The 15,417-nt window shown below is 42.2% G+C and overlaps 1 protein-coding gene across 1 annotated transcript in view; it reads right to left on the bottom strand.

Annotated features, from left to right (window-relative positions):
* The window catches only part of RAI2 (retinoic acid induced 2), a 48,149-nt gene extending 38,094 nt beyond the window's left edge, over positions 1–10,055 (bottom strand). The window contains exon 1 of the mRNA XM_075264829.1: positions 9,898–10,055. The gene's annotated coding sequence lies outside the window, so the exon portion shown is untranslated. The remainder of the gene's footprint in view (positions 1–9,897) is intronic.
* Between the last annotated feature and the right edge of the window lie 5,362 nt (positions 10,056–15,417).

Here is a 15,417-nt window from a genome sequence, read left to right as displayed (position 1 = left end):
CTTAGCACACACATTCAGCTCTACTTCATCGGGCTAATAGAATGCATTGGCCAATCAGCGCTGGCCAATGCATTCTATTAGCGTGAACTGAGTTTGCACAGGGGTTCTAGTGCACCCTCGGCTCTGCTACATCAGATTGCTACATCTGATGTAGCAGTGCCGAGTGTGCATCAGATGTGTAGTTGAGCAAAACTGACTCAGCACTGCTAAGTCTCTGCATTCGCATAGGAATGCATTGGCCAGCCTTCGGCCAATCAGCGCTGGCTCTGCCGGAGGAGGCGGAGTCTAAGGTCGGACCTGAATGGAGACTGGTGTGGAGCGATCTTAGACTCCGCCTCCTCCAGCAGAGCCAGCGCTGATTGGTCGAGTTCCGTACTCTGGCCAATCAGCACTGGCCAATGCATTTCTATGGGGAAAAGTTAGCTTGCGAAAATCGCAAACTGACAGGGATTTCCATGAAATAAAGTGACTTTTATGCCCCCAGACATGCTTCCCCTGCTGTCCCAGTGTCATTCCAGGGTGTTGGTATCATTTCCTGGGGTGTCATAGTGGACTTGGTGACCCTCCAGACACGAATTTGGGTTTCCCCCTTAACGAGTATATGTTCCCCATAGACTATAATGGGGTTCGAAACCCATTCGAACACTCGAACAGTGAGCGGCTGTTCGAATCGAATTTCGAACCTCGAACATTTTAGTGTTCGCTCATCTCTAATCGCATCCAAACATTGCAGAAAAATACACGCAGCGGAAATGCTGAGATTTCCGTTGTGGCTTTGGAAATCTCAGCATGTCAATTACATCTACAGAAATGCCAGCGGTTTCCCCATAGGTATAATTCAAGCAGAAAGTCCACAGTGAAAAGCATGATGTGTATCTACTGCTGTTTTTCCTGCAGCGCATTTTCGCTGCGGCCTGCTACATGGGGCCTTAGCCTAAGGCTACAGTCCGTTTATGCCACGCAGGGCCCTGGCCTTCAGAGGTTTTCACACAAATATACACTTATTCCTATCCACATAAAAGGAACTAAATACCTAGTCTCTGGTGATCCAACCAATGAAAGTGAACGTGGGATGGTAGTGTGTGTGACCATCGCTCCATTCACTTCTAAGGGACTAACAGAGAAAGCTAAATACAGCACCCTGTAGTCCCATACAGATAAATGGAACAGCAGTGCTCATACAGCTCACTACAGACCTGCTTACAAAGGACCTACTTTCTCATGCTCTTCGATAATAAACCCCCAAATAATAAAGACACTTATCCCCAATCCTGTGGAAGTGTGATAACCCAGTTAAGTTACTATTTCAACAAACTTAAAGAGATTGTGGCAAGTTTACAACATATTACCTATCCATAAGATAGGGGAGAAGTTGTTGATCATTGGGGGTACAATTGTTGGGACCCCCACTGATCACAATAATTGTGGCCCTCTGTCCCAACTGAATGGAGCGATGGTTGAACAGGCATGCTGCTGCTCCATTCATTCTTATGGGGCTACTGAAGAGAAACCTATAGTGCTTGGCTATCTGGCAGTATCTATCTCCACAGAACTGAATGTAATGACAGTATACCTGTGCAAATGCTTCTCCAGTCAGACAGGGGACAAAGGACCCTTGTTGGTGTGGTTGATGAGTGTTGGAGAAGAGGGATCCCCCCAGATTTACCCCCAATGCTGTAACTTGGTACAAGCCACTGGAGTTGTGCACCACTCCCTTCCCCACCTTTACAAAACTACCGTACGACACAGTGTAGCAATTTTGCCCAATCTCTTTAAGAGCTCTCATGAAAATTTTAATTTTAGTTTCTTGTATTATAAGAAATAATTTTCAGGTTATGTTTATCAGCATAAGAGGATAGATTTTAATGTTGGTTATTATTGGGAGACATTGGAGGGGTTTATTGACTCTACAAGTTCTTTAGATGTAAATATAGCACTGTATAGTCTTGCCCAATTGTTTTGAGACCAACACAAATGGTTCTCACAAAGTTTGGTGCTTCAGTTTTTTTTAGATCTTTTAGTCAGATGTTTCTAAGGTATAGTATACGGATTTCATGTGTTTCACATTTTCATTGATATCCATCTGTGGTGTTGGGGGGGAGGGAGTGTAATACAAGTTGAATAGGCAATTGCTGCTGTTGTATCCTCATACCATAGGGGTTCATCATACTTTATTAAGGCGCTGCCACACTCCCCTCTAAATACCTCTTCCTCTCCTACATTGCCTTCCTTATACAACCCTCCTACCTGATGCAGAGCAGCCTTATGCACTCATGTAATGACAAGATATAGTTCAGAATATCTTTTATGACAATTTATTCTTCCTGTCCTATGACTTTGTCTCCCTGTCCCCTTCCTCACACGTTCATGTTTTCCACATTAGTGCCTTCTTTCTCCCACGGTCCCTCCTACACACCTGAAGAAATATTGCAGTAGTGGACAGATGGACGTCAGACCACAGACCACATGACATTGCTACTGCCTCCAGTCCTTCAACTATATCTCCATAGTCCGTGAGAGGAAGACCAAGGGCTTGAAGCAGTCCTGCATTTATCAGCAGAGAGAAGCTCATGCTGTGCCAGGGGGATTATGCCTGACTATTCCTCTGTGTCAAATGAGCCCAGGATGTTAGAGGCTCCTGCCATTGAGCAAACACTCTCCAATGAAGAATTATGTTTGCCATTGAAGGCCCCAGACCAATAAATGCACATTTCCTATCAAGCTTCAGCCTATGCTATTAGCATTTTACAGTGGTGGCCAAAAGTTTTGAGACTGGCGCAAATTCTGGTTTTCATTAAGCTTGCTGCTTCATTGTTTATAGATCTTTAGGTCAGCTGTTTCTATGGTATAGTGAAGTACAATTATAAGCATTTCATAGCTTTTACACTTTTAATGAAAAATATATCAAGTTTACGCAAGGGCTGAATATTTACAGGGTTGAACCTTATTTCCCAAGATTTCAGCAATTTACCCTGGCATGCTGGATATCAGCTCCTGGGCCAAATTCTGAATGATGGCAAAACATTCTTTCCTAATCACAGAAAACAGCAGCTTTTGAGGACTCACCACAGGTTCTCGATGGGATTAATATCTTTCCTGGGACCCACACAATATAAAGCTCTCTTTACTCACCCCAGGTGATAAAACAATCTTTTTTTCTGGCCCCATATGGTATAAAGCCCCACCTTACCCCACACACTCTATATTGCCTACTTATTGGTCCCCATTTAGTTTGCTGCCTCCTTTACTGCCCCTCCACATAGTATACTGTATCTTTATTGCCCCATGCAGTAAGCGCCCCATTTACAGGCCTGCATATAGTAAGTGCTAGTGACATTAGAGCTCTACCTGCTTCACTTGCCTCCAGAGTTTGTCCAATTCCTGGACAATCCCTATAAAAATAATGTCCCATTGTGCACACAGTATTATTTCCCACAGTGGCCCCTCCACACAGTATAATGTTCCATAGTGGCCTCCTGTTAAAAAGTAAAAAAACAGCAGGGTCCCGTAAGGTCGCAGGCTCCATAGCCGACACATTTCAAGAAGATTCTCTTCAGGCTTTCCTTATAAAAAAAAAAAAGGGTGGCATTCTTTTTAGTTATAACTTATTTCACCACTGATAGAGTTAGTCCATTCACACATCCGCATTTCATGTACAGATTTTGCAGAAACCATACATGCCTATTCATTTCAGTCGGTTTATTAAGACATCAGTGTTTTTTTTGCAGACCATGGGTCAGCAAATAAACTGCAGATGCATGTTTGTTTGTTTTTTCTGATGCTGGTGCATCATAGACGCATCACATCAATGGAAGCTTATTGGTTGGTGAAAAAAAAAATAGATGACGCGTGTGTCATTCATTTTTCGCTGACCCAGAGACATATAGAATATATCAAATAAAACAAAAAAAAAAGTTGGTGTGAAAAGCCGATCAACCCCAGACAGCACCACAGCTGCAAATGAGAAGTGTTACAGCATTTATTAGCATTTTCTGTCATACAATAATGGCTTTCGTGACACCTTCAATACTTCCTCATTGTATCTACTGTTATTAAGGCAAAAAAAATTACACTTAAAGCTGGCCAAATAAATGAGATATCTGTCAGATAAACACTCCTTCCTGAGATTTTATCCTTAAAGGGGCTCTATCAGCAAAATCATGCTGAGAGCCCCACATATGCGTGAATAGCCTTTAAAAAGGCTTTAAAAAGGCTATTCAGGCACCGCAAATGTTATATTAAACTACCCCCCAGTTTTAAAATAATACCCTAAAAAAGAATGTGATCTACTTACGCATCGTGTACGTTGGGCGGGCATTCAGGGTGCGCCGTCTTCTTCATCCACGCCTCCTCTTCCTCCGATGTCCTCGGGTCCCGTCCTTCTCCGGCGCTCGCGAACTGACACTGATATAAAAAAATGGCCTGGGCGCATGCGCAGTAGCATGCGGCTTCTACTACGGCTGCTGCGCAGGCGCCCAGGCCATTTTTTTTTTTATCAGTGTCAGTTCGTGAGCGCCGGAGGAGGTCGGGACCGGAGGACATCGGAGGAAGAAGAGGCGTGGATGAAGAAGAAGACACACCCTGAATGCCCGCCCACCGTGCACGATGCGTAAGTAGATCACATTCTTTTTTATAAGGCCAGGTTCACACGGAGTATTCTGGCTCGTCATTTGGTACGTAGGCGCCACGGGAGGATTTGCGGGCCATATACGCTCCCATTGTTTTCAATGGGAGTCGGTACCGTACAGGCGGCGCTATTTTGCAGCCGTGATTTTGCGGCGGCCGCAAAATAGCGCTGCGTGTACGGTACCGGCTCCCATTGAAAACAATGGGAGCGTATATGGCCTCCAGCGGCATCTACGTACCAAATGATGAGCCAGAATACTCCGTGTGAACCCGGCCTTAGGGTATTATTTTAAAACTGGGGGGTAGTTTAATATAACATTTACGGTGCTTGAATAGCCTTTTTAAAGGCTATTCACGCATATGTGGGGCTCTATCAGCATGATTTTGCTGATAGAGCCCCTTTAATAATATGGCTAATACGATAAAGAAATGGAAAATCTATGTCTATTGTCAAGTTTTTCTCTACTTTTTTCCTTCCCCTATTAAATCTATAAGGAAAACACTTGCAATCCTGCAGCTAAAACTGTGTACTCTTGAAATAGATTTTTGGGTGTATATCACACCATTGTATTGCATGAAACAGTCATATAATAACACAGCACATTATTCTAAGCACCTCCTAACAAGGAAGGCTTTCCAGACTGAATTCATTACTGGTACATCTCGTATAGCCTCCTCCCGATCTTCATGATACAGGATGCATGAATACTTAATTATTGTGCTCCAAGGAGGCCAACAACTTCTATGGTCAGAAAACGCTATTTCATCCCTCTGCTTTGAAAATCCTCCATATTGTCTTCTGCATGACACAAAGAAAAATAACTGCAGCAGAACAAAATTGTTTTGTCTGAGTCTGGTTCATCAAAATCAAATGTGAATGGTTACAGTCTTACAGAACTATATGCTGAAGCTGCTAAGGAGTGTAATGATCATATGAAAGCATGAAGACTCACGCCTGGCGAAGAAGAAGAAGATAATGAAGGGGGAGACAATCAGTCACTGTCATCAGATGTCATTCAATAGCTGACATGAAGCTTCCTGGTCTCAAAATGCTAATGTAAGGCAACCTGTGACTGCGTGTTTTTATCTAAAAAAAGAGGTTCTGTGGCAGCTTAGGATACATATTATGTAGTCATCATCCTTTTATAAGCACCTGTCACCTCTCCTGACATGTCTATTTTAATAAGTATTTGATTTCCTCATTAAATAAACAGTTCTGGGTAGCCTTCTCTAAGAACGTTGCAATGTGCCATTCCTCCTAGATATTTGATAATAAATTGACAAGTACTGTAGGTGTTAACATTTGGGGGGTGTTCTTACATAGTCTCATATTGTAGTAGTATACAGTACAGTAGTATATCTTACTTTGCAGAGACACATCCCCAACTGGTAACACCTAGTATTCCATTTATTCAGACAGTTCTAGGAGGAATAACAGAGAAATGGTAACATTTAGTTATGGGAGAGGGTTCTCCAGAATAGTTTTGTCATGGTCACGGAGAATACAAGTATTTATTTAAACAGAAAAGTCAGAAGTGAAAGATCTTCTTTAAGGTACTGCGGAAATACAGTCTATTTTGTTGCAGATTTTGCTGCATTTTTTCGGAGTCAAAAACAGGAGTGGATTAAGTAGAAGGTAGAAATAGGACTTACTATACATTTCCCATTCCCTTTGTAGCCACTCTTGGCTTTGTATAAAAAAAAGCAGCAAAATCTGCAACAAAAAAGCTGCGCTTCTGTAACGTAAAAGGGAAGACATCAACTGGGCTGAGAATTAGAAACAACTAGGACAGAAGGATAAAAAAGAGAAGAATGTTTGTGGGATGTAACAGACAATGAAGAAAGGAACTATATACACTATATGGAAAAAAAAGTATTGTTATCCTCTTAAGCTGGGTCCTCACATGGCGTAAGGTGTGGTTTTCCTGCAGTGTTTTTATGGGGTCTTAGCCTTACTCACTGAATTCAGACATTTCATACAGTCTCATTGTCACAGGTGTATAAAATCCACCCATAGCCATGCAGTCTGCCTTTATAGATGTTTGGAGAAGAATGCCTTGTTCTAAAGAGCTCACTGAATTCCAGAGTGGTACTGTAATAGGATGCCACCACTGCAAGTCTGTTTGTGAAGTTTCTTCCCTCCTAGATATTCTACCATTATTGAAAAGTGTTTGGGAACCAAAGCAACTCAGACATGAAGTTCCAGAGTGGTGTCGCCATGTGCATAGTAAATAAAAGAATGGTCTCCTGACTCCTGACTCCTGGATGTAGTGCTGTAAAGTACATTGATACTGAACTTCACAACGGAAACATGTTTTGTAGAGAGACGAATCATGCTTCTCAAACCACGTGCACATGACCGTGTGCGTGCCGCTGGGACATGATTGAACGGCACATGGATGACAGGGGGGTCAGTGAGCACGGGTTGCAAATGGACAGGAATAGGACCTGCCCCATACACTAGACCATGAAAATACATGGTTGTATGTTTGGAGCCATAGAAATGAATGGGTCAGTGTGCTAGCTGTGAAAAACACTGATGGTGCACACGGTCGTGAGCATGCGGCCATAATCTGGATTTGGCAAATGTCAGGAGAGTATTACTGGCCAGACTACACTGTGCTAACAGAAGGGGTTATGCTATGGGGTTGAATTTCAGGAGATGGCCTGTTCCCCTAGTTCCAGTGAAGAGAAATCTTAATGCTTCAACATACCAAGACATTTTGGACAATTGTGTGCTTTCTCCTTTGTGGGAGCATTTTGGGGAAGGCCCTTTTCTGTTTCAGCATGACTGTGCCTCAGTGCACAAAGGTCCATAAAGGCATGGTACAGTGAGTTTGGTGTGACCTAACTGAACACCTTATGGATGGACTAAAACAGATTTTTAGCCAGAGACTCTCTTTTAATATCAGTGTCTGATGTCTGAAATGCTCTTCTAAATAAATGGACAAAAAATCCTACAGACTCACTCCAAAATCTTGTGCAAAGCATTCACACAAGAAAAGAACCTGTTTTAGCTGCAAGGGAGGGAGTGGTGGTGAAAACGTCATATTAATGCCTATGGATTAAGAATGGGTGGCCCTAAAAGCTCCTACAGGTCCAATGTGTAGGTATCCTAATACTTCTGTCCATATAGTATATCTATCTAGTTACTAGATCCTATAGGAACTGAATATCAGTTCCATTCATCTGCATAGGTTTGTTTTAGTGTCAAGTGCATGAATTTCCACAACGTATTTTAGCCCTAAAGCAAGTGCTCCACATAGGGAAACACAGCTAAAAAATTCTGCAGAAAAAAATGTAGCAAAAAAGTATTGCATTTTTTCCCGCAGCATTTTTTATTGCATTTTTGCCGCGTTCTTCTCTGCTGTTTTCTTCCCTTTTTAAAGCTACAGGGGAAATGTTTGCATTCTTACAGCTAAAATTGACATCCTGTGTTTTTCAAAAATGCATCCGTTTTTGAAAACGCAGCATTTTTTCCCACAATGTGTGGATGAAAAGAGCCAGAACGTCATTCACTTTGCTGGTACTGTAAAACACAGCGGTTTTTTTGCTGCATTTCAGCACCATCCAAAAACGATGAAGTTTCGACAACGTGGGGTCTTATAGCCTAGTAGTTCCTATCATTAATCTCCATGGTGAAATAAGTTTTTTACAGACTGGCTATCAATGTTTGGCAATCTGTCATACCAACCTATTATAAAACAATACAGCCTTGTAGCTACTACACAATTCCATTATTGCTTACTCTACTGTTTATATACACAGTAACACACAAATAAAAGAAAAACTATTGGTGCAGAGGACAATAAAACATTCATAAATAAATCTATGTGACTCCTGTGAATTAAATCATCTTCCTTACTTCCCTCCACCCCGTGCCTTATTATGGAACCGCCAAATATATCTGGCTGTCAAAAACACACCTCTGGGATTTGTGACTGTGAAGCACAAGGCAGCAGCTGTTTGGCAACATTGCTAAATTCTGTAAAGAAACTGCAGATCCTTACTGGGAAGATCCCAACTGATCCAGGCTGGGTTCTAATGGGGGTTTTTTTCATTGGAAAAGGGCATTTATACAAAAATATCTGGCAGCATGCACATGATCTTCCCTGTGTAAAAGCCATTCATATATTATTGTATCATTTCATTGGCTACACATTTATTTGTCTGGTACAAAGACATCACTGACAACTGAGAACAATATTCGGTCCAGAACATGTAATAAGAAGTGTTAGTAAAATCTTTTGTATTAAATGGGATGTCATAGCCAGATAACTGCAGTCCACATACCTTATTGAAGCTTATATATATGTCATATAAAGGCTCCTTTATTAACCGAGAAAGAATGTAGCGAATCCATGTATTACATGGTCATCCATACACTTCAATGAGCACCATATAAAACTACAATTTCAGTGGCACGAGGGACTGCCCACATTTCCCCTTGGCAATAGCATTTCAGGGATTGTGAAGCTAGAAACATGGCAGACATCCTCTGGGTTCCTTTATTTACTCAGAATGATAACAATGATCATCCATCCATGGTCAGCTTTACTGAGAACGCTTTTGTATGGCAGGTCGTGGTCTAATTGTAGTTGAAGGGTTAACTAACGTAACATTATTATAAATTGAATTATCAATAGTAAATCTTTTCTAGGATGGTATCTGGCTATGTGCCCATAGTAAGTCATGGTCTCCCAAGGACATGTTATTCTCCTACAGGTATAAGCCTTACCCAGACTGCAGCCATGTGACCTGAGGTCACACAAACCCATAATGGGTTAATGTAAGGTGTATACAATGCTCACAATGCTTCCATAACACATAACACCCATCCTCTCAAGTGCTCTGCCAATCATTTCTGGTATATTTAGTATGGATTCTTATTAGAAATGATACATTTGCTACATATTGCCCCATTTCATCCTTTCCATGGTAATATACAGGTACATGTATCCGTGCTGCCCTGCCAGGTGCCTGCTATATACCCATGAGACAGACAGCCCCTCCTGGTAACACATCTGCTCAGGCTCCTGGTCCACATCCACTGCACATAATGACAGAGCTGGAGACATGATACAGAGCCTGCTGTATCCTCCCGTAACCCTTCACTCCCCTCCGGGGCTCTGCTGTGCTCTTGGGCATCATGCTGGCTGCTCTGTCACTGGAGGGGCCATTCATAGAAAGCACCACAAATTCAAGCCAGCCTCCCCTGCCATGATATGGCATTCCCTGCCGTGCCAGTCAGTGGGCAGTGCCCTCCCTTACCTGCTCGGTGGCTGGCATGCACTAGTATCCTGACAGGGCCCTTCACAGGAAACTACGGAGTGTCTTGTCCAGGAAGGAAAGCCTGTGGGCTCCGGGGCAGAGTAACGTGGTGCCCGGGCTAGCAGCAATGTTCCGAGTCCATTATGCCTGCGCTCGGTCCCCAGCCTGTGTGGATGTGTGCGCTCCCGCCGCTCCGCCCTCTCCTGTCTCTCGGTCTCTGGCACCGCCCGGCAGGCAGTGTGACGACTCCCAGGCGGCTGCTCCCTCCTCCGGCTCAGGGACTCCTCACACAGAGGGAATGTGAGTGTCCGGCACCTCCTGCCCTTAGACAACCCTCATGGTGGAGAAGAGCTCTGGAGCAACTGCTTTAGTGAAGGTTGCTCCTGTATGCATGGACATTACCACATACATGCCCTCTCACTGTCTTATTCTATCTATCTATCTATCTATCTATCTATCTATCTATCTATCTATCTATCTATCTATCTAATCGATGGATCATCTAGCCTCTCTGCTGTCTGAGGTGAACTATAGAAAGGCGCTCCCCCCAAAAAAAATCCCCAACCCAGCTATCTTTGGTTGCATGATGGGGCCCCTATTTGCAGATAAAGAATATCTCCTTATCTGGCCCCCACAGTATATGAACTCCCTTTTTGTGGCCTCCCAATAGTATATGACCCCCTTTTTTTCCCCCAACACAGTATATGATCCCTCTCCTATGCCCCCCCCCCCCCCCCACACACACACACACAGTATATGTTAGGCTGCTACCTACTGAATTATTGCTATAGGTAGTGGCCAATAATTTATTCACCTAGCCACGCTCCTGTCCAGTCTGGCCATTGCTGTCACCTCCAGGGAGTTCTGTAACCAATGCTAAAAAAACACCAGGACACTGACATAGCGGCCTGACATTCTTCAGTGTCATGATATAACTGCAGCACAGCTAAGATGAGGTGGTGGAGGCTGGTCTGGACAGGAGCGTGGCTAAGTGAGTAAATTATTGGTCACTATCTATTACAATGATAATACAATAAAGAGTGGGCGATTAAAAAATAATGCTGCCCCACAGTTTATTCCATGGAAGATGCACCCCTACTATCATGTAGCTATCTATATCTCTATCTATCTAGATATATATGATCCGCGATATGCAAAAAAAACATGTCTGCATGTCATCTGCATTCACGGATCCATAAAAACACTTTTATGATAAGACAGTTAGAGTAGTGGGTGTTCAGTTTAAGAATCCATGGAGTCCCCTGTCTGAAATGGAGCTGCCTCCAGTCTCCATCCCAGTCTCCATCGACCAACTGATCCCTACCACCCCCCTCGGCGCATTTCTTCGCACACTATAATGCCCCACAGATGCCCCTGCACATGGTATTATGCCTCATAGTGGCCCCTGCACACAGTATTATGCCCCATAGTGGCCCCTGCACACAGTATTATTCCCCATAGTGGCCCCTGCACACAGTATTATTCCCCATGGTGGCCCCAGTACACAGTATTATTCCCCATAGTGGCCCCTGCACATAGTGTTATCCCCATAGTGGCCCCTACACTCAGTATTATTCCCCATAGTGGTCACCCATGAACAAGTATTATACTCTAGGGTCTTTTAAAACCCCAGAGTATAATAATTATCGGAGACCCAGAGGGATACAAACATAAAAAACTACTGTTACTTACCTATCTCCCAGCTTACCATTCTCCGCCGCTGTCAGCCATCTTCCAGGACGTCATGTGACGGGGGCCTGCGTCGCGACGCATATGGACGCAGGACCTTGGTCATGTGACGTCACACGAGTAGGCCCGGATCGCAGAGAGGTAAGTAATACAGTTTTTTAAGTTCCCTTACCTCTGCCGGGCCTCCGATCGTTATACTCGGGGGTCCGAAAAGACCCCCGAGTATAATAGTGCTTATGGGGCCCGCGGCGTCACTTACCGATCCCGGCCCCTGCTAGGATCAATAGTAAGTAGGTAGGGCTGGTAACGGCCTATTAAAAAAAAAAAAAACACGGCAGTAGCGGCTGTTGCTGGGCCCCTAATGTCCTGGGCCCTGTGGCAGCCGCTAGACCCGGCTACCCCGGTATTTACGCCACTGTATGCATATATATATATATATATATCTATATATATCTATATATATATATATATATATACAGTCCTATGAAAAAGTTTGAGCACCCCTATTAATCTTAATCATTTTTAGTTCTAAATATTTTGGTGTTTGCAACAGCCATTTCAGTTTGATATATCTAATAACTGATGGACACAGTAATATTTCAGGATTGAAATGAGGTTTATTGTACTAACAGAAAATGCGCAATATGCATTAAACCAAAATTTGACCGGTGCAAAAGTATGGGCACCCTTATCATTTTATTGATTTGAATACTCCTAACTACTTTTTACTGACTTACTGAAGCACAAAATTGGTTTTGTAACCTCAGTGAGCTTTGAACTTCATAGCCAGGTGTATCCAATCATGAGAAAAGGTATTTAAGGTGGCCAATTGCAAGTTGTTCTACTATTTGAATCTCCTCTGAAGAGTGGCATCATGGGCTACTCAAAACAACTCTCAAATGATCTGAAAACAAAGATTGTTCAACATAGTTGTTCAGCGGAAGGATACAAAACGTTGTCTCAGAGATTTAACCTGTCAGTTTCCACTGTGAGGAACATAGTAAGGAAATGGAAGACCACAGGGACAGTTCTTGTTAAGCCCAGAAGTGGCAGGCCAAGAAAAATATCAGAAAGGCAGAGAAGAAGAATGGTGAGAACAGTCAAGGACAATCCACAGACCACCTCCAAAGAGCTGCAGCATCATCTTGCTGCAGATGGTGTCACTGTGCATCGGTCAACTATACAGCGCACTTTGCACAAATAGAAGCTGTATGGGAGAGTGATGAGAAAGAAGCCGTTTCTGCATGTACGCCACAAATAGAGTTGCCTGAGGTATGAAAAAGCACATTTGGACAAGGCAGCTTCATTTTGGAAACAAAAATTGAGTTGTTTGGTTATAAAAAAAGGCATTATGCATGGCGTCCAAAAAGAAACAGCATTCCAAGAAAAACACATGCTACCCACTGTAAAATTTGGTGGAGGTTCCATCATGCTTTGGGGCTGTGTGGCCAATGCCGGCATCGGGAATCTTGTTAAAGTTGAGGGTCGCATGGATTCCACTCAGTATCAGCAGATTCTTGAGAATAATGTTCAAGAATCAGTGACGAAGTTGAAGTTACGCCGGGGATGGATATTTCAGCAAGACAATGATCCAAAACACCGCTCCAAATCCTCAGGCATTCATGCAGAGGAACAATTACAATGTTCTGGAATGGCCATCCCAGTCCCCAGACCTGAATATCATTGAACATCTGTGGGATGATTTGAAGCGGGCTGTCCATGCTCGGCGACCATCAAACTTAACTGAACTTGAATTGTTTGTCCAAAATACCTTTATCCAGGATCCAGGAACTGATTAAAAGCTACAGGAAGCGACTAGAGGCTGTTATCTTTGCAAAAGGAGGATCTACTAAATATTAATGTCACTTTTCTGTTGAGGTGCCCATACTTTTGCACCAGTCAAATTTTGGTTTAATGCATATTGCGCATTTTCTGTTAGTACAATAAACCTCATTTCAATCCTGAAATATTACTGTGTCCATCAGTTATTAGATATATCAAACTGAAATGGCTGTTGCAAATACCAAAATATTTAGAACTAAAAATGATTAAGATTAATAGGGGTGCCCAAACTTTTTCATAGGACTGTATATATATTTATATATATATATATATATATCTTTGAAGAGTAATAGATTGGCTGCTTTAAGCATTTTACTTTCAGCAGTCAGATCTTTGCGAGAAGTTTTCAATATCTCTCAGACAATCCTTTTAACCACAGCTCATATTTGAACAAGATGCCTCAGAAACCAAACTCTTTGGAATGTTTTGTTTCTCATAGTACTGCATGTAAATTATTATATTTTTTTCATTATACTTTTAGTGACAACCTAGTCAAGTGGCAGCAACGTCTACCATTCCCATGATTTGTCTGAAGCCCTCTCCATACATGGCCTTTTGATGATTTAAAAATCACAGAGATAAAGCAAATGTAAGTCCATAGAGTTTTCCTTTGCGGCCTTTCTGCCCCTATTATACATTTCCGTAGTTATATTTGAAGTACTGAGTGTTTTTCAAATTGCAGTATTTCCACTATGTATTTTTTTCTGTGGATGTGTGAACGGAATTCGCAGGTACTGCTAAGTGCAGTGTCTTTTGCTGCCACTTTGGCCAAAATGCAGCCTTTTCACAGCATAGGGCATTGGCCGAACTTTGACTTCCACACAGTGAATATTTGATCAATATTCTGGATCAGCATTTGTAATTCAAAGGCAGAAGTGGAACCTGCGGAGAAAAATAATAATGGAATGATTTGTACTTTTTCCATGTTATGGACCAAGTAACTTTAGGTTAGAAATACTGACAAAGTGAAAGTGCCGTAACCTTCAAAAAACAAAATTACCAAATAGGTACCATGAAATCCTTCTCTGATGCTAGGTTCACACTAGCGTTCATCTCTTTGTTGTCCAGGTCCACAAGGGGATCCGAAAGACAGAAAGCTCATCCTCTAAAAATGCATTTACTATAATGGGGCCCAATGGGTGTCCATTGGGTTTCCACTGGTTTTATGTATGTGTACATATGATGTGAAACGTCTTATCATGTGCAACTTTTAGTGCTGGTATAAGATAACTACACATAGATTGAATGCTCTAACAGTAAAGAAAACTACCTATGCTGGTGATATCTATTTTTCAGTTAATTCACTTTTACTGTGACCAGAGAGATAATCTGTTTAATCCTGAAAAACATCATCAAGCAGACAAGCTGATGTAATAAATTCTTGTAATAACTATATTTTAATTATCATGTGTGCAAAATTAAATTCACAGGTTAGAATATTAATGCCTAAATAACCAAGCCATGTGAATAATATCTAAATGTATTGTTCTTCCACCATTTATTGAAATGGAAATGAGCAGTGTTGAAAAGAATATTCAGGTGTTAATGAGCCATTCCTAGGCGCAGCTCATGTTTAGGGACTCAAGGTGCTAAATAAAGAGGCATAATAGGACCTCATGCACATGACCTTGTGCAACACAATACATAATACTGCAACATGTTGTGCTTGCACTGCAGTCTTTATGGTTGCATTGTGTGTGTGCCTGTCTCATTGTATTTCATCATATAAACATTTACTTTTTATGTCAACTGTGAATAAAAATAAAACTGTATGCTGCTTACCTCTGAAGTATTACAGTACTACCATACAATACTATACTACCATATTTGGGATACATTGAAGTAAAAATTTGCTGAAAAATAAGTGAAATTCACAAAGACAAAGGATGAAAGGCAACCGCTCCTATTTGGCCACCTTCGGTGAGCAACTGTAGATGGACATGTACAGCGCCCCTGCCCAAGACAGACTAGAAACTCATGTGACAGTAT

This window comes from Leptodactylus fuscus, chromosome 2, assembly GCF_031893055.1.
Source record: "Leptodactylus fuscus isolate aLepFus1 chromosome 2, aLepFus1.hap2, whole genome shotgun sequence".
Classification (NCBI taxonomy): Eukaryota; Metazoa; Chordata; class Amphibia; order Anura; family Leptodactylidae; genus Leptodactylus; species Leptodactylus fuscus.
This window is presented reverse-complemented; position numbering and strand designations above follow the sequence as displayed.